Source organism: Aquarana catesbeiana, linkage group LG10, assembly GCF_042186555.1.
Source record: "Aquarana catesbeiana isolate 2022-GZ linkage group LG10, ASM4218655v1, whole genome shotgun sequence".
NCBI lineage: Eukaryota > Metazoa > Chordata > Amphibia > Anura > Ranidae > Aquarana > Aquarana catesbeiana.
The window spans coordinates 237,206,445-237,225,874 of record NC_133333.1 but is presented as its reverse complement, the minus strand read 5'-3'; the positions used below and the strand labels follow the sequence as shown (position 1 = coordinate 237,225,874).

At 45.1% G+C, this 19,430-nt stretch overlaps 1 protein-coding gene across 1 annotated transcript in view; it reads left to right on the top strand.

Annotated features, from left to right (window-relative positions):
* Nucleotides 1-19,430, top strand: part of PEX14 (peroxisomal biogenesis factor 14) — a 272,999-nt gene that overhangs the window by 165,487 nt on the left and 88,082 nt on the right. The gene's annotated exons all lie outside the window — the stretch shown is intronic.

Sequence of the window (19,430 nt, the reverse complement as noted above, 5' to 3'; positions counted from 1 at the left end):
GAGTTCCACTTGTTTTTTGGTTTATTTAAAATCAGCAGCTACAGGGCAGGTGCGTCCCCTCCTGGATCCCAGGCAGGTACGCCCTACTTCTGGATCCCGCGCAGGTACGCCCCCTTCTGGATCCCGCGCAGGTACGCCCCCTTCTGGATCCCGCGCAGGTACGCCCCCTTCTGGATCCCACGCAGGTACGCCCCCTTCTGGATCCCGCGCAGGTACGCCCCCTTCTGGATCCCGCGCAGGTACGCCCCCTTCTGGATCCCACGCAGGTACGCCCCCTTCTGGATCCCAGGCAGGTACGTCCCCTTCTGGATTCCAGTCAGGTGCGCCCCCTCCTGGATCCCAGGCAGGCGCGCCCCCTCCTGGATCCCAGGCAGGCGCGCCCCCTCCTGGATCCCAGGCAGGCGCGCCCCCTCCTGGATCCCAGGCAGGCACGCCCCCTCCTGGATCCCAGGCAGGCGCGCCCCCTCCTGGATCCCAGGCAGGCGCGCCCCCTCCTGGATCCCAGGCAGGCGCGCCCCCTCCTGGATCCCAGGCAGGCGCGCCCCCTCCTGGATCCCAGGCAGGCGCGCCCCCTCCTGGATCCCAGGCAGGCGCGCCCCCTCCTGGATCCCAGGCAGGCGCGCCCCCTCCTGGATCCCAGGCAGGCGCGCCCCCTCCTGGATCCCAGGCAGGCGCGCCCCCTCCTGGATCCCAGGCAGGCGCGCCCCCTCCTGGATCCCAGGCAGGCACGCCCCCTCCTGGATCCCAGGCAGGTACGCCCCCTCCCAGGATCCCAAACCTTGCCCACCTCCCAGGATCCCAAACCTTGCCCACCTCCCAGGATCCCAAACCTTGCCCACCTCCCAGGATCCCAAACCTTGCCCACCTCCCAGGATCCCAAACCTTGCCCACCTCCCAGGATCCCAAACCTTGCCCACCTCCCAGGATCCCAAACCTTGCCCACCTCCCAGGATCCCACCTCCCAGGATCCCAAACCTTGCCCACCTCCCAGGATCCCAAACCTTGCCCACCTCCCAGGATCCCAAACCTTGCCCACCTCCCAGGATCCCAAACCTTGCCCACCTCTCAGGATCCCAAACCTTGCCCACCTCTCAGGATCCCAAACCTTGCCCACCTCTCAGGATCCCAAACCTTGCCCACCTCTCAGGATCCCAAACCTTGCCCACCTCTCAGGATCCCAAACCTTGCCCACCTCTCAGGATCCCAAACCTTGCCCACCTCTCAGGATCCCAAACCTTGCCCACCTCTCAGGATCCCAAACCTTGCCCACCTCTCAGGATCCCAAACCTTGCCCACCTCTCAGGATCCCAAACCTTGCCCACCTCTCAGGATCCCAAACCTTGCCCACCTCCCAAGATCCCAAACCTTGCCCACCTCCCAAGATCCCAAACCTCGCCCACCTCCCAGGATCCCAAACTTCACAATCTTTGTAGTCCCTAACCCTCAGAAAGCTTTTTGAATCCGTGTTAATAAGTATTTCCTCACCACCAGTTTGATTCAAACATGACTTTGAAAGCTGATACAGCAGCAGAGGGAAGGGTAAGTAACAAAGTATACATTTCTGGTTACAGACCCACCCACTGCACATGCCAGGTGCTCTGTGGACTTTGCCTTTTGTGTATTACATTGATTTTTAACTGAGTAAACTTTTGTCTTCAACTCTGGACAGCATTAGCTATTCATTCATTGATTTCACTTGCTCCTTTGATTTGTTGTTTTTTTTTTTTTTTTTAGTTTTTTTGCTTTTTTTTTTTTTTTACGTGAAAAGTACGCACCCAGAGATATTTGATTTGTTTCGGATAGAGTTGGAAAGGGTTTAAACTACTGTCCTGTTTTGCTGTCTTTTAAAGCGGACCTTCACCTCAAAAGGAACCACTTTTCAGCCCTCCCCTGCTTACTTTTTTTTTTTTGTCTTACTTTGGCCCGCCCCCGCCTTCATTACTCAGCTGGGCGAGAATGACTTGGTCTCCAGCTGCTTCCGGGGTTAATCACATCAGATATCCCAGGAGGCATCAACTTACAGACAGTGGCAGGAGGAGGACGGACTTGGCATGACATCGTCGGGGAGCTGGCTACAAGAACCGGGAAGAGACAGCCAACTCCCGATAATGTTAGAGGAGAAGAAGATGGTGATGGGACAGCACTGGATTTTCTGCGCATGTGGGTGTGTTTTAATTTGGATAACCCCAGCAAAAAAAAAGCTATTAAAAAAAAAAAAAAAAATAGGGGGGTGAAGTTTCTTTTTAGGTCCCTTTTTACTTCCTGTTGTGGTACCAAGACAAGTGTTGGGATATCTGCCCATCAGTGATTTATGTATTTAAAAAAAAAAAAAAACACGTTTTTGGCGGGCGCGTTACACCGTATCAATGTTTATGATCCATTTTTAGCCACAGCAAATGACAGCTGTCTTATGCAGGACGCCCTGGGGAACTGCTGATTGGTCAGCTTATTTTACCATTTGTTGTTGTTTTCGGACAGAGCAGCTTCAGTTTCTCCTCCATTGCATGTTTGTGAACCCGGTTTTCACCACTTTCATTAGGTGATTCAGTTGTACTCCACTTCTGGGAGCTTGCAGCCACCTTTTTAATAGGGGAACATTGATTTAGTCCTCCAACGTGTTGCATTTTCTGCAGTTGACGGGTGCTCTTCACTAAATCCTAACACAGAAAAATGAGCGAACTAGGCCCTAATCTTTGCATTTAGCCCGATTAATCCTTATTCTCCCTGCCAAGCAGCGAAGATGTTGCTCCACAATACCTCTTAATCCAACAAATCCATTTAATAAACTAATGAATTAATGCTATTTTTTTCTGTTAAAAACAAATTACTGTCTGTTTTTTCAGCACACGCGCCTCTGTGATATACGACTGTGGTTACAAATGGACTGATCAGCCCTCTACGTTAAACCGCATTTTTTTTTTTTCCCCCCTTTTTAACACATCAAATTAGTACTTGTTTTCCTTAGGATACGCTAAAGTGGAGTCTTCTGTGACTGGCTGTATATCCCTTCAAATTACTACGGTAAATAGAATTATGCAGGTATTCACAAAATCTTTCTCTCCATTAAAAAAAAAAAAAAAGCCTAAAACACAAAATGCGGGTAGTGGTAAAATGGCTGGGAAACCTCAAATCTGTTTTTCTGAAAAAGATTTTATGCTGAGGCAGGCCAGTAAAAATAATAATTTGTGCCAGTGGCATTTATCATCTGCCTTGGCCTATTAAACTCCATAAAGGCTTTAGCAGTATCAGCACTGCCCAGTTCAAATGTTTATTTTTCGTTTGTTACTGTGGACAGTAGAGACGGCGAAAAAAAAATAGTTTCGGATTCATTCGTTAAGTTAATCATTTCATTTTGACATACGGTAAAACCTTGGATTGCGAGCATAATTTGTTCCAGAAACATGCTTGTAATCCGAAGCACTTGTATATTAAAGGAAATTTCCCCATAAGAAATAATGGAAACTCAAATGATTTGTCCCACAACCATTTATTCATAGGTCCTTCAGTTTATAGTCCATATAAAAAGATTATAGTAGTGTGACCAGGTTGTATAACCATAAAACGTCCATCCACAAATGGAAGCCTCCACAAGGGGATTAGAAGCAAAATCCAGCAGGAGCTACAGAGAAGAGAAGAGAGGAGCCTCTAAGTGTAGCAATACAGTCAGGTCCATAAATATTGGGACATCGACGTAATTCTTATCTTTTTGGCTCTATACACCACCACAATGGATTTGAAATGAAACGAACAAGCTGGGCTTTAACTGCAGACTTTCAGCTTTAATTTGAGGGTATTTACATCCAAATCAGATGAACGGTGTAGCAATTACAACAGTTTGTATATGTGCCTCCCACTTTTTAAGGGACCAAAAGTAATGGGACAATTGGCTGCTCAGCTGTTCCTTGGCCAGTGTGTTATTCCCTCATTATCCCATTTACAAGGAGCAGATAAAATGTCCAGAGTTCATTTCAAGTGTGCTATTTGCATTTGGAATCTGTTGCTGTCAACTCTCAATATGAGATCCAAAGAGCTGTCACTATCAGTGTGGCCAAATCAACTGTTTGGAACATCCTCAAAAAGAAAGGATGCACTGGTGAGTTAAGCAACACCAAAAGACCCGGAAGACCATGGAAAACGACTGTGGTGGATGACTGAAGAATTCTTTCCCTGGTGAAGAAAACACCCTTCACAACAGTTGGCCAGATCAAGAACACTCTCCAGGAGGTAGGTGTATGTGTGGCAAAGTCAACAATCAAGAGAAGACTTCACCAGAGTGAATACAGAGGGTTCACCACAAGATGTAAACCATTGGTGAGCCTCAAAAACAGGAAGGCCAGATTAGCGTTTGCCAAACAACATCTAAAAAAAGCCTTCACAGTTCTGGAACAACATCCTATGGACAGATGAGACCAACATCAACTTGTACCAGAGTGATGGGAAGAAAAGAGTATGGAAAAGGAAAAGAACTGCTCATGATCCAAAGCATACCACCTCAATCAGTAAAGCATGGTGGTGGTAGTGTCATGGCGTGGGCATGTATGACTGCCAATGGAACTGGTTCTCTTGTATTTATTGATGATGTGACTGCTGACAAAAGCATCAGAATGAATTCTGAAGTGTTTCGGGCAATATTATCTGCTCATATTCCGCAAAATGCTTCAGAACTCATTGGACGGTGCTTCACAGTGCAGATGGACAATGACCCGAAGCATACTGCGAAAGCAACCAAAGAGTTTTTTAAGGGAAAGAAGTGGAATGTTATGCAATGGCCAAGTCAATCACCTGACCTGAATCCGATTGAACATGCATTTCACTTGCTGAAGACAAAACTGAAGGGAAAATGCCCCAAGAACAAGCAGGAACTGAAGACAGTTGCAGTAGAGGCCTGGCAGAGCATCACCAGGGATGAAACCCAGCATCTGGTGATGTCTATGTGTTCCAGACTTCAGGCTGTAATTAACTGCAAAGGATTTGCAACCAAGTATTAAAAAGTGAAAGTTTGATGGATGATTGTTAATCTGTCCCATTACTTTTGGTCCCTTAAAAAGTGTGAGGCACATATACAAACTGTTGTAATTCCTACACCGTTCACCTGATTTGGATGTAAATACCCTCAAATTAAAGCTGAAAGTCTGCAGTTCTGCACATCTTGTTTGTTTCATTTTAAATCCATTGTGGTGGTGTATAGAGCCAAAAAGATTAGAATTGTGTCGATGTCCCAATATTTATGGACCTGACTGTATGTTGCTAAATGTTGTACCTTCATTAAATGTAACCATATTGCTACACTAAGACCCCTTTCACACTGAAGACGCTTTAGTGCTAAAAATAGCGCCTGAAACAAGCCTTTCACACTGGGGCGCTGCGCTGGTAGGACGTAAAAAAAAAGTCCTGCAAGTAGCTTCTTTGAGGTGCTTTACACCGCTCCTAAAGCGCCCCTGACCATGAAAATTGATGGGCAGCGGCACTTTTAACCTTTTATTCGACCGCTAGCGGGGGTTAAAAGCACCCAACTAGCGCCCAAAAAGTTCTGCAAAAACTACGGCAAATCGCCACTAAGACTAGCGGCGCTTTACCACCAACGCCCCACGCTGCCAGTGTGAAAGGGCTTTTAGAGGCGTCTCTCTTCTCTTTTATACTAAGTTGTGACATGACGCTACTTTTATATCGAGGCATCGCTTGTATATCAAGTCAAAATTTTATTAAAACATTTTGCTTGTCTTGCAAAACACTCTCAAACCAAGTTACTCTCAAACCAAGGTTTTACTGTATTCATTATATTAGAATGATTTGTTTTTGGAATCTGTTTTATATATTCAGATTTGTTTTGTGTATTTGGATTTGCTTTGTGTATTTGGATTTGCTTTGTGTATTTGGATTTGTTCTGTGTATTTGGATTTTTGCTTTGTGTATTTGGATTTGTTTTGTGTATTTTTTGTGTATTTGGATTTGTTTTTGTGTGTTAGGATTTGTTTCATGTTTGTTGCATTTGGAGTTCCAGAAGCTGTTTTGGAAGATTGGCAATATTCGTTATTTCAGGGGATTACTTATGCACTCTGTTTGGGTTGGACGGAGGTGGATCCATCAGAATCTCCGAATTACATAACAAATGGAACAAAATTAATTTCATATTTATTCGTTATGTTAAGATTCAGAGATTCTGATGGATCTGCCTCCATCCAACGCAAACACAATAAGTAAGAATCACCATTTCACTTTTATACCTTACTGTAGTTATTGCACTATGTTTCCATTTCATATGTAGTGCATTTTTTTAAAAATTAATTTCAGTGCGTGACAAAACAAGTTGCACATGCCTAGCGGACAGATCTTGGTGATGGAGGGGTCAGATAGAGGTGGATGGATAGGATAGATAGAGTTGATTAATGGGTGGAAGAATAGATGGTTACATGGATGTGTCAGGGCTGGGCTCAGCCCTTCCTTCTCTGAGCTGGCCGCTCAGCTGTTGGCCAATTGCCAGCTCCTATCTCTCCACATTGACTCACCTGTTGATATCCTGCTCGTCGGTCCTGCCTACTTAAGCCATCCAGTCCAGATAATCTCTGCCTTCGCCTTTGTCACATCTCTAGAGACACTCTCCTGTGTTTGTTAGACTTACTTGGCTGACATTCCTTCTGGCTCCAGATCCTGCTTGCCGTTCTACTACGCTGTTCTCTGGCTCCCTGACGTTTTGGCTTGTCTGACTATCCGTTCCGGTTCCTGAACTCTGGCTATGTTTTGACTACGTTAACTCTGTTTACCTTTTTTTATTATTATTAAACAAGTGTGATTTAACTGTACTTCTGTCTCAGTCTGATTCATGGTTTCTGACAGGATGGAATGATAGATAGCTGAATGGATGAAAGGGTAGATAGGATACTGTGGATCTTGAAAATGGGGTTTCAGATAAAGATGGCTGGATCAAAGGATAGATGGATGGTTGGAAGGAGAGGTGGTTGTGTTGAAGGATAAATTGGTGTATTGAAGGATAGTTGGATGGATGGAAGGATACCATGGACAGATCTTGGGAGTGGGGGTTCAGATAGAGGTGAGTGGATGGAAAGATAGATGAGTCGATTAACCACTTCAGCCCCGGAAGGTTTTACCCCCTTCCTGACCAGAGCACTTTTTACAATTCGGCATTGCGTCGCTTTAACTGCTAATTGCGCGGTCATGCAATGCTGTACCCAAACGAAATTTGCGTCCTTTTCTTCCCACAAATAGAGCTTTCTTTTGATGGTATTTGATCACCTCTGCCGTTTTTATTTTTTGCGCTATAAACGGAAAAAGACCGAAAATTTTGAAAAAAAATGATATTTTCTACTTTTTGTTATAAAAAAAATCCAATAAACTCAATTTTAGTCATACATTTAGGCCAAAATGTATTCGGCCACATGTCTTTGGTAAAAAAAAATGTCAATAAGCGTATATTTATTGGTTTGCGCAAAAGTTATAGCGTCTACAAACTAGGGTACATTTTCTGGAATTTACACAGCTTTTATTTTATGACTGCCTATGTCATTTCATGAGGTGCTAAAATGGCAGGGCAGTACAAAACCCCCCCAAATGACCCCATTTTGGAAAGTAGACACCCCAAGGAAATTGCTGAGAGGCATGTTGAACCCATTGAATATTTATTTTTTTTGTCCCAAGTGATTGAATAATGACAAAAAAAAAAAAAAAATTACAAAAAGTTGTCACTAAATGATATATTGCTCACACAGGCCATGCGCATATGTGGAATTGCACCCCAAAATACATTTAGCTGCTTCTCCTGAGTACGGGGATACCACATGTGTGGGACTTTTTGGGAGCCTAGCCGCGTACGGGGCCCCAAAAACCAAGCACCGCCTTCAGGATTTCAAAGGGCATAAATTTTTGATTTCACTCCTCACTACCTATCACAGTTTTGAAGGCCATAAAATGCCAAGATGGCACAAACCCCCCCCAAATGACCCCATTTTGGAAAGTAGACACCCCAAGCTATTTGCTGAGAGGCATGTTGAGTCCATGGAATATTTTATTTTTTGACACAAGTTGCGGGAATGTGACAATTTTTTTTTTTTTTGCACAAAGTTGTCACTAAATGATATATTGCTCACACAGGCCATGGGCATATGTGGAATTGCACCCCAAAATACATTCTGCTGATTCTCCTGAGTATGGGGATACCACATGTGTGGGACTTTTTGGGAGCCTAGCCGCGTACAGGGCCCCGAAAACCCAGCACCGCCTTCAGGATTTCTAAGGGCGTAAAGTTGTGATTTCACTCCTCACTACCTATCACATTTTTGAAGGCCATAAAATGCCCAGATGGCACAAACCCCCCCCAAATGACCCCATTTTGGAAAGTAGACACCCCAAGCTATTTGCTGAGAGGCATGATGAGTCCATGGAATATTTTATATTTTGACACAAGTTGCGGGAAAGTGACAATTTTTTTTTTTTTTTTTTGCACAAAGTTGTCACAAAATGATATATTGCTCAAACATGCCATGGGCATATGTGGAATTACACCCCAAAATACATTCTGCTACTTCTCCTGAGTACGGGGATACCACATGTGTGGGACTTTTTGGGAGCCTATCCGCGTACGGAGCCCCGAAAACCAAGCACCGCCTTCAGGATTTCTAAGGGCATAAATTTTTGATTTCACTCCTCACTACCTATCACAGTTTTGAAGGCCATAAAATGCCAAGATGGCACAAAACCCCCCCAAATGACCCCATTTTGGAAAGTAGACACCCCAAGCTATTTGCTGAGAGGCATGTTGAGTCCATGGAATATTTTATTTTTTGACACAAGTTGCAGGAAAGCGACAATTTTTTTTTTTTTTGCACAAAGTTGTCACTAAATGATATATTGCTCACACAGGCCATGGGCATATGTGGAATTGCACCCCAAAATACATTCTGCTGATTCTCCTGAGTACGGGGATACCACATGTGTGGGACTTTTTGGGAGCCTAGCCGCGTACGGGGCCCCGAAAACCCAGCACCGCCTTCAGGATTTCTAAGGGCGTAAAGTTGTGATTTCACTCCTCACTACCTATCACATTTTTGAAGGCCATAAAATGCCCAGATGGCACAAAACCCCCCCAAATGACCCCATTTTGGAAAGTAGACACCCCAAGCTATTTGCTGAGAGGCATGTTGAGTCCATGGAATATTTTATATTTTGACACAAGTTGCGGGAAAGTGACAATTTTTTTTTTTTTTTTTTGCACAAAGTTGTCACAAAATGATATATTGCTCAAACATGCCATGGGCATATGTGGAATTACACCCCAAAATACATTCTGCTGCTTCTCCTGAGTACGGGGATACCACATGTGTGGGACTTTTTGGGAGCCTAGCCGCGTACGGAGCCCCGAAAACCAAGCACCGCCTTCAGGATTTCTAAGGGCATAAATTTTTGATTTCACTCCTCACTACCTATCACAGTTTTGAAGGCCATAAAATGCCAAGATGGCACAAAACCCCCCCAAATGACCCCATTTTGGAAAGTAGACACCCCAAGCTATTTGCTGAGAGGCATGGTGAGTATTTTGCAGCTCTCATTTGTTTTTGAAAATGAAGAAAGACAAGAAAAACATATTTTTTTTTTTCTTTTTTCAAATTTCAAAAGTTTGTGACAAAAAGTGAGGTCTGCAAAATACTCACTATACCTCTCAGCAAATAGCTTTGGGTGTCTATTTTCCAAAATGGGGTCATTTGGGGGGGGTTTGTGCCATCTGGGCATTCCATGGCCTCCGAAACTGTGATAGGCAGTGAAGAGTGAAATCAAAAATTTACGCCCTTAGAAAGCCTGAAGGCGGTGATTGGTTTTCGGGGTCCCGTACGCCGCTAGGCTCCCAAAAAGTCTCACACATGTGGTATCCCCATACTCAGGAGAAGCAACAGAATGCATTTTGGGGTGTAATTTCACATATTCCCATGGCATGTTTGAGCAATATATCATTTAGTGACAACTTTGTACAAAAAAAAAAAAAAAAAAAATTGTCTTTTTCCCGCAACTTGTGTCACAATATAAAATATTCCATGGACTCGACATGCCTCTCAGCAAATAGCTTGGGGTGTCTACTTTCCAAAATGGGGTCATTTGGGGGGGGGTTTGAACTGTCCTGGCATTTTATGCACAACATTTAGAAGCTTATGTCACACATCACCCACTCTTCTAACCACTTGAAGACAAAGCCCTTTCTGACACTTTTTGTTTACATGAAAAAATTATTTTTTTTTGCAAGAAAATTACTTTGAACCCCCAAACATTATATATTTTTTTAAAGCAAATGCCCTACAGATTAAAATGGTGGGTGTTTCATTTTTTTTTTTCACACAGTATTTGCGCAGCGATTTTTCAAACGCATTTTTTGGGGAAAAAACACACTTTTTAAAATTTTAATGCACTAAAACACACTATATTGCCCAAATGTTTGATGAAATAAAAAAGATGATCTTAGGCCGAGTACATGGATACCAAACATGACATGCTTTAAAATTGCGCACAAACGTGCAGTGGCGACAAACTAAATACATTTTTAAAAGCCTTTAAAAGCCTTTACAGGTTACCACTTTAGATTTACAGAGGAGGTCTACTGCTAAAATTACTGCCCTCGATCTGACCTTTGCGGTGATACCTCACATGCATGGGGCAATTGCTGTTTAAATTTGACGCCAGACCGACGCTTGCGTTCGCCTTTGCGTGGGAGCAGGGGGGGACAGGGGTGCTTTTTTTTTTTTTTTTTTTTTTTTCTTTATTAATTTTTTAATTTTTTTTCTTATTTTTAAACTGTTCCTTTCATTTTTATTTTTTTTTTAATCATTTTTATTGTTATCTCAGGGAATGTAAATATCCCCTATGATAGCAATAGGTAGTGACAGGTACTCTTTTTTGAAAAAATTGGGGTCTATTAGACCCTAGATCTCTCCTCTGCCCTCAAAGCATCTGACCACACCAATATCGGTGTGATAAAATGCTTTCCCAATTTCCCAATGGCGCTGTTTACATCCGGCGAAATCTAAGTCATGAAATGCTCGTAGCTTCCGGTTTCTTAGGCCATAGAGATGATTGGAGCCATTCTGGTCTCTGATCAGCTCTATGGTCAGCTGGCCGAATCACCGGCTGCATTCTCAGGTTCCCTGTTGGGCCAGGAGAGCCAGAGAAAAACATGGAAGACGTGGGGGGGGGGGATGCCTCCCACTGCTTGTAAAAGCAGTCTAGAGGCTAATTAGCCGCTAGGATTGCTTTTACATGAAAGCCGACCGCTGGCTGAAAAGAATGATACCAAGATGATACCTAAACCTGCAGGCATCATTCTGGTATAACCACTCAAAGTCCAGCAACATACCAGTACGTTGCTGGTCCTTGTATTGTAAACTTTTTTTTCATGCAGCCTGTGGGCTGAACGAAAAAAAGATATTGATCAGTGGGTATGCCCACCATTAGAATACCTCCCTTCATCCGCCCACTTCTAATGATGGGCATACATGCACCATTTATATATGCCGAAGCATGGGGGCATCCTCCCGCAATAGCCAGGAGCAAATTGCTCCTCCACCCACTGCTGCCCCCACGCTTCGGCATATATGCTGAAGTATGTAACTGTGGTGGTGAAATCACCTCCGACAGCGCTGGAGTCACGGCTTTATATATCGTGGGAGCAAACGCTGTTGCTGTCAAGATAAATAAATCCGCGCTGCAACTGAATGGCGTACCTGCTAAGCAAATGATGGTTAACAAAAAAACAAAGTAACATTACAGTATAACAGTAATACTTACCATACCTGCAAAGCAAATACAAAAAAAACCATAGTAAAAAATAAAACATTTAACGCAACCTGTGCCTACCTAAAATATATATATGCCGAAGCATGGGGGCATCCTCCCACAAAAGGCAGGAGCAAATTGCTCCTCCACCCACTGCTGCCCCCACGCTTCGGCATATATGCTGAAGTATGTAACTGTGGTGGTGAAATCACCTCCGACAGCGCTGGAGTCACGGCTTTATATATCGTGGGAGCAAACGCTGTTGCTGTCAAGATAAATAAATCCGCGCTGCAACTGAATGGCGTACCTGCTAAGCAAATGATGGTTAACAAAAAAACAAAGTAACATTACAGTATAACAGTAATACTTACCATACCTGCAAAGCAAATACAAAAAAAACCATAGTAAAAAATAAAACATTTAACGCAACCTGTGCCTACCTAAAATATATATATGCCGAAGCATGGGGGCATCCTCCCGCAAAAGGCAGGAGCAAATTGCTCCTCCACCCACTGCTGCCCCCACGCTTCGGCATATATGCTGAAGTATGTAACTGTGGTGGTGAAATCACCTCCGACAGCGCTGGAGTCACGGCTTTATATATCGTGGGAGCAAACGCTGTTGCTGTCAAGATAAATAAATCCGCTCTGCAGCTGAATGGCGTACCTGAAAACAAAAAAGTGGTTAACAATAAAAAAACAAAGTATAAAAAACATTGCAGTATAGAATGCAGAACAATAGAGAGAGAATAGAGAGAGAGAACAATAAAACGACAACTATTTTTGGTTTTTTTTATTTTATATTTTTTTTTGTATTTTTATTTTTTTATTTTTTTTTTTATTTTTTTTTTTTTAACACTTTTTTTTAGTAACTTTAACTTTTAACTGTAACTGTACCAGGTTTGGGTCTCTCAAAATGCGATGGCATCTTGGGAGACCCTGTGTTAGTGTGCCTAGTCTGTGCCGTGCTGAACCCTACGCTAATACTCCACTAGTGTATGGTAGCGTTCAAAACATTCACCAATGCATAGACCAGGATTGTCAGGACAGGAGGGACAATAATACCGGGTGTCACGCCTAAATCCGCGCTTGCTGCAGACACGACATCTTTTTTGGGGGGCTCGTTGGGTAGGGGTACTCTGGAGGACATAAGGAAAATGCCTCCCATGCAGCCGGCTTACTGCATCTGGTTGGGGAAGGTGAGGTGGAGCACCGTCTGGATACAGAAGGGCTCTGACGATCTCTTCCTGGAATTTAAGGAAGGATCCAGTCCGTCCTGAAGCTCTGTATAGCACATGAGCATTCAGCAAAGCCAATTGAAATAAATAAACAGACACTTTTTTGTACCAGCGTCTGGCCTTACGGGCAATTAGGTACGGCGCCAACAACTGGTCGTTGAGGTCCACCCCTCCCATATTAAGGTTGTATTCGTGGACACAGAGGGGTTTCTCCACAACACCAGTCGCCGTAGTAATTTGGGTCGTCGTGTCTGCATGAAGGGAGGTAAGAACGAAAACATTCTTATTGTCCCTCCACTTCATAGCGAGCAAATTATTATACTTCAAGCAGGCTCTCTCCCCCAGCCTAAGACGGGACTCTACAAGCCGCTGGGGAAAGCCCCGGCGATTAGGTCGCACGGTGCCACATGCTCCAATCTGATGATCAAACAAGTGACTAAAAAGTGGCACGCTCGTATAATAATTGTCCACGTACAAGTGGTACCCCTTTCCGAATAAGGGTGACACCAAGTCCCACACTATCTTGCCAGCGCTTCCTATGTAGTCAGGGCAGTTGATCGGCTCTACGTGACTATCTTTGCCCTCGTAAACCATAAATCTACATGTATAGCCTGTGGCCCTGTCACAGAGCTTATACATCTTGACCCCGTATCTGGCACGCTTGCTGGGAAGGTACTGTTTGAAGGACAAGCGGCCAGAAAACTTAATCAGGGACTCATCAACGCAGACAACTTGATGGGGGGTAAACAAGTCTGCAAAACGTTGGTTGAAGTGGTTTACGAGGGGCCGAATTTTGTAGAGCCGATCGTATGCAGGGTCTCCACGAGGACGACAGAGTTCATTGTCGTTGAAGTGCATGAACCGCAAAATCTGCTCGTATCGTGCCCTGGCCATGGAGGCAGAGAACACGGGCATATGGTGAATTGGGTCAGTGGACCAATATGACCGCAACTCACTCTTTTTGGTTATGCCCATGAGGAGGGAAAGGCCCAGAAAGATCTTAAATTCGGAGACCGTAATTGGTCTCCAATCTCTGGCAAGGGAGGACTGGGGAATAGTGGCGATGTGTTGACCAGCGTACAAATTGCTTTGGTCCACAATAGATCTATAGAGATCTTCGGTGAAAAACAGCGAATAAAAATCCAGTGGCGTAAAGTCAACTGTTTCCACCTGAATTCCGGGTTGGCCAGTGAAAGGGGGAAGTACGGGTGCTGCAGAAGTGGTGGGTTCCCAATTCGGATTGGCGAATGCAGCAGGAAGGGCACTATGGGCACGACGGGCCTGTGTTCGTCTTCTTGGTGGCAGCGGGACGCTACTTGTGCTTGCCACCTCGCCAGCTTGAACTGCACTTATGGGACTCGCCACGTCACCACGTGATACTGCAGTGCTGGATGTACGACCAGGGTGTACTAGGCCGCTGGTGCTTGCCAGTTCACCAGAAGGAGTAGCGGCACTAGTACCTCTCTGCTCCATACGAGAGCCCTGCGGTTCTTGCACTTCAAGGACAGAAGAAGTTCGGGGTCTGGTACGCCTGACCCTAGCAGGGACCACAACTCCGTCGTCAGAGCTATCTGTCATGGAGCCGCTGTCCTCTACAGGTTCGTATTCTGAGCCTGAACTTGACAGATGAGTGACTTCCTCTTCACTATCTGTCATACTCAGAATCCTGTAGGCCTCTTCACTAGTGTACCTTCGATTTGCCATTTTGGCCTCTAAATTTAGGGGTACACTAGTGAGACTCACAGGCAAAAAAGCTTCTGACTGTTAGCGACTGATTCAAAACGCTACCAAAAAACTGTTAGCGATCGCAGGGATCAGGCCTGACTCTGCGAACGCTGCAGTTATGTGTGCTTAGTGTTTTGTAAGTGACAGTTATCGATCGATACTGCACTTGGGTGGGCTGGGCTGGGCTGGGCCGAGGAGCAAAACGCAGGTGCTAGCAGGTATCTGGGCTGATCCCGCTAACACTGCGTTTCAGGGAACCCTAAACTGCTGGGGAGTATAGATCTGATCGGATCAGATATCGATCCGTTCAGATACTATAGCACTAAGGGAGGTGTATGCTGCGTGCGTGGGTTTTAGCGGTACTGGCGCTAACCTGACGCTGCCTGGGGCGACGCAGACCTTATCAGATCCTAAAAACTTAACTTATATCACCGCCGGGCAATTAGGGGGTTAAACCTTTATAAGGTAATAAACGGCGGGTGCCCTAAAACTATAATAAACTATAATAAACTGTAATAAACTACAAAAAACAAACTAGCTAACCAGCGTCACCCGTAACACTTATACGGTGATCGCTGGTGAAAGGGTTAACTAGGGGGCAATCAAGGGGTTAAAACCTTTAGCAGGTAGTATATGGGGGTCCCTGTCGCTATAAAACACTGACAGCGAACCTATATACTTACCTCCCTAACTAGCGTCACCTGTGTCACTAATACAGCGATCAGAAAAACGATCGCTTAGCGACACTGGCGACGGGGGGTAATCAAGGGGTTAACTTTTATTAGGGGGGGGTTAGGGGGGTACCCTGGACCTAAAGGGGGGTACCCTAGACCTAAAGGGGGCTAACCTAACTGCCCTAACACTTGTAACTGACACAAACTGACACCAATGCAAAAAAAAAAAAAACTGCTATTGGTGACAGAGTGACAGGGGGTACAGGGGGGTGATCGGGGGGTGATCGGGGGGTGACAGGGGGGTGAAATGTGTGCCTGCGTGTTCTACTGTAAGTGTAGTGTTGGTGCACTTACTTGGATGTCTTCTCTCCTCTGCGTCGGATCAAAAAGACCGACTCGAGGAGAGATGACATCACTTCCTTTCCCTCTGTTTACATTACAGAGGGAAAGGAAGCGTTTCCATTCGCTGGGAGCGATCGGGAGGGGGTGGCCAACAATGGATGGCCTCCCCCTCACCTCTCATCGCCCGCGAACGAGAGCCGACCGCCTATGGCACCGGGGGGGGGGTCCGATCGGACCCCCCACCCGCGGGAGGCAGATCACGTACAGGTACGTGATTCTGCCTGCCCGTGCCATTCTGCCGACGTATATATACGTTAGGCGGTCGGCAAATGGTTAAAGGATACGTGGGTGGAAATATGGATTAAAGAATAGATGGCTGCATGGATGTCAAGCCCCTCTAGCCTTTGTCTTTGAATAAGAGGGAGGCGATTCCTCCATTAATCTCATTAATGTAATGTCCCACCCCCATTGTGTTTACCTGGTTAGTCGGCATGGAGGAGGAGGGAGGGAGGGGGCTGTCATTTACCACTGTGTAAACGCCCACATGTGACTCTATAGTCACATGGGCTGCTCAGATGTGATAGGAAATGCTCAGCATAGAAACTCACTGAAAACTGAGCATGTGCAGAGTCGTCCACCACAGCTGCAAAATTCCTAGATGAATTGGGGACATGAACAGAAGGGGGAGATAGAGAATAGCAGGATCAACCAGGTTTTTTGCAGAATACAGAAAACAAATCTCCTAGTGAGTATGGACAGCATGTAATACACCATTTACTGATCGTTTTTTTATGATGTGGGTTTAGTGACACTTTAAAGGGGTTGTAAACTCTCGTGTTTTTTCACCTTAATGCTATGCATTAAGGTGAAAAAACACCTGGCAGTCACCAGCCCCCCGTTTTACTTACCTGAGCCCTTTCATATCTTCGGCGGGGACACGCTGTCCCTCTCTCCACGGGGGTCCCGGCTCTTGATTGGATAGATTGATAGCAGTGCAGCCATTGGCTCCCGCTGCTGTCAATCAAATCCAATGACACGGGCACCGGGGGGGCGGGGCAGAGTCCGGCATTCGTGTCTGTGGACGCAACTGCTGGACTCAGGAACGCGCCCGCTAGGTAACCCCCTTGGGAGAGCGTTTCTCTTTGGGGGTTATCTGATGCGGGAGGAGCCGCAAGAGCCACCGGGGGACCCCAGAAGTGGATGTTCGGGGCCACTCTGTGCAAAGCAAGATGCACAGTGGAGGTAAGTATGACATGTTTGTTATTTTTAAAAAATTAAGAACGATCCTTTTTACATTCACTGTAAAACAAGATTGAAAAACGCATACACGTAAATCACAGTTGCAAGTGGTTTCTACAGTTCCCTTGTAACTGCAGTAACAAGTTCCAGGTAGATATAATCACTTTTATTATAAAATTATTTATATGGCTCCATCTCCCGTAGTAAGAGCGCCTGTGTAAAAACTCAAATATATGCAATTTATTATTTTTTCAATGTGTCCCACAGGATGGATTTTTTTTTTTTCTTTGCACGAGTTGTAGATCATCTGAATGTTGCTTCTGTGCAAAGATATGAATGGTTTGCCTATATGAAATGATTTGGGAATTGCTGCAGTGATGTATGCGTTCACAAGAGACCGTAGATTGGCTCCTTATGGAAGGGGTGGCACTGAATGGGTTAAGAGGATGGGCCCGTCCTTGAATGGAATCTCGTTACCATGAAAGCCTTTTTAGCATTGATTTCATAACAGTCTTAATTTAATAGATCCGTCATTACCGAGAAGTCCTGGGAGTCGGGCCTAGCTTTCCAGGTCACCGACCTTTTAATTACAAACCTTGCTCTGATGGTCAGGTTATCGACTGGATGGCTTCCAGCCTGCCTGCCCCCGGGATGCAAATGCTAGCTCTGCTCCCTCCCCACTCCCTCCACTTTAAGAAACCAGGAAAATTATAGGTCTCCTGACTTGCCAGGCCTAATGCACCGCTTCCCCTAATAATTCCACAGCTGCTGACTTGCAATCGCCGCTTTCTGTGTGTCACCATCTAATGTCACAATGACTGGTTTGGATGGAGCATTGTACAGCGCTGCCAATGTGACTCGTGCACTGAAATGAGTCGGTGTTCCATATATTACATATAGGGAGTCCTGCATTGCCTGGTAAAAGTGGATGGAGATCTGTTGGTGGAGCAGTCCTTCAATGGGCCCTTGCGACATCTGTAGCTCTTTGGGCTTTCACATGGGCACCATGGCCCATACAGCATGAATGAGCGCCTTGTTTTTGTGGCTGTACGCATATACAGTGCAGAAAAATAATTGATCCCCTGCATATTTTATATGTTTGCCCACTTACAAAGAAATTTAAGTGTCTATCATTTTTATCATAGGTGTATTTTATATGATGGAGACAGAATATCAACCAAAAATCCAGAAAAAAACAGATGATACAAATGGTATAAATTGAGTTGCAGTAAAATAAGTATTTGATACTCAAGCAAAACATGTCTTAGTATTTGGTGGAGAAACCCTTGTTGGCAAGCACAGAGGTAAGACGTTTCTTGTAGTTGGTAACCAGGTTTACACCCATCTCAAGAGGGATTTTGGTCCACTCTTCTTTACAGATCTTCCCTAAATCCTTAAGGTTTCTTGGCTGTTGCTTGGCAACTCGAAGCTTCAGCTCCCTCCATAAATTTTCTATAGGATTAAGGTCTGGAGACTGGCTAGGCCACTTCATGACCTAAATGTGCTTCTTCTTGAGCCACTCCTTTGTTGCCTTGGTGGTATGTTTTGGGTCATTGTCATGCTGGAAGACCCATCCATGACCCATCTTCAGTGTTCTGCGCCGAGGGAAGAAGGTTCTCATCCAAGATTTACAATACATGGCTCCATCTATTGGCCCCTCAATGCAGCGAAGTTGGCCTGTACCTTTAGCAGAGAAACACCCCCAAAGCATAATGTTTCCACCTCCATGCTTGACTGTAGGGATGGTGTTCTTGGGGTCATAGTCAGCATTTTCCTTCCTCCAAACACGGCGAGTCGAATTAATGCCAAAGAGCTCAATTTTGGTCTCATCTGACCACAGCACTTTCTCCCAATCCTTCTCTGAATCATTTCAATGTTCAGTGGCAAACTTCAGACGGGCCTGTGCATGTGCCTTCTTGAAGAAAGGCACCTTGCGGGCGCTGCAGGATTTCAGTCCATGGCGGCGTGTTACCAATGGTTTGTTTGGTGACTATGATCCCAACTGCCTTGAGATTATGCACAAGCTCCTGCTGTCTAGTTCTGGGCTGATCCCTCACTTTTCTCATGATCATCCTTACCCCATGAGGCGAAATCTTGCACGGAGCTCCAGACCGAGGGCGATTGATGGTTATTTTGTATTTCTTCCATTTGCGAATAATTGCTCCAGCAGTTGTCTCCTTCTCGCCCAGCTTCTTGCTGATGGTCTTGCAGCCCATTCCAGCCTTGTGCAGGTCTACAATCTTGTCCCTGACGTCCTTTGATGGCTCTTTGGTCTTGCCCATGATGGTCAGGTTTGGCCCATGATAGTGAGGTTTGACTAGAAGAAAGAGATTCTGTGGACAGGTGTCTTTTATACACATAACAAGTTATCGTTAGGAGCCCCTTCTTAAATTGACAGGACTGATCTGTGTACCACATGATCACATACTGTAGCTAGTCTGTGG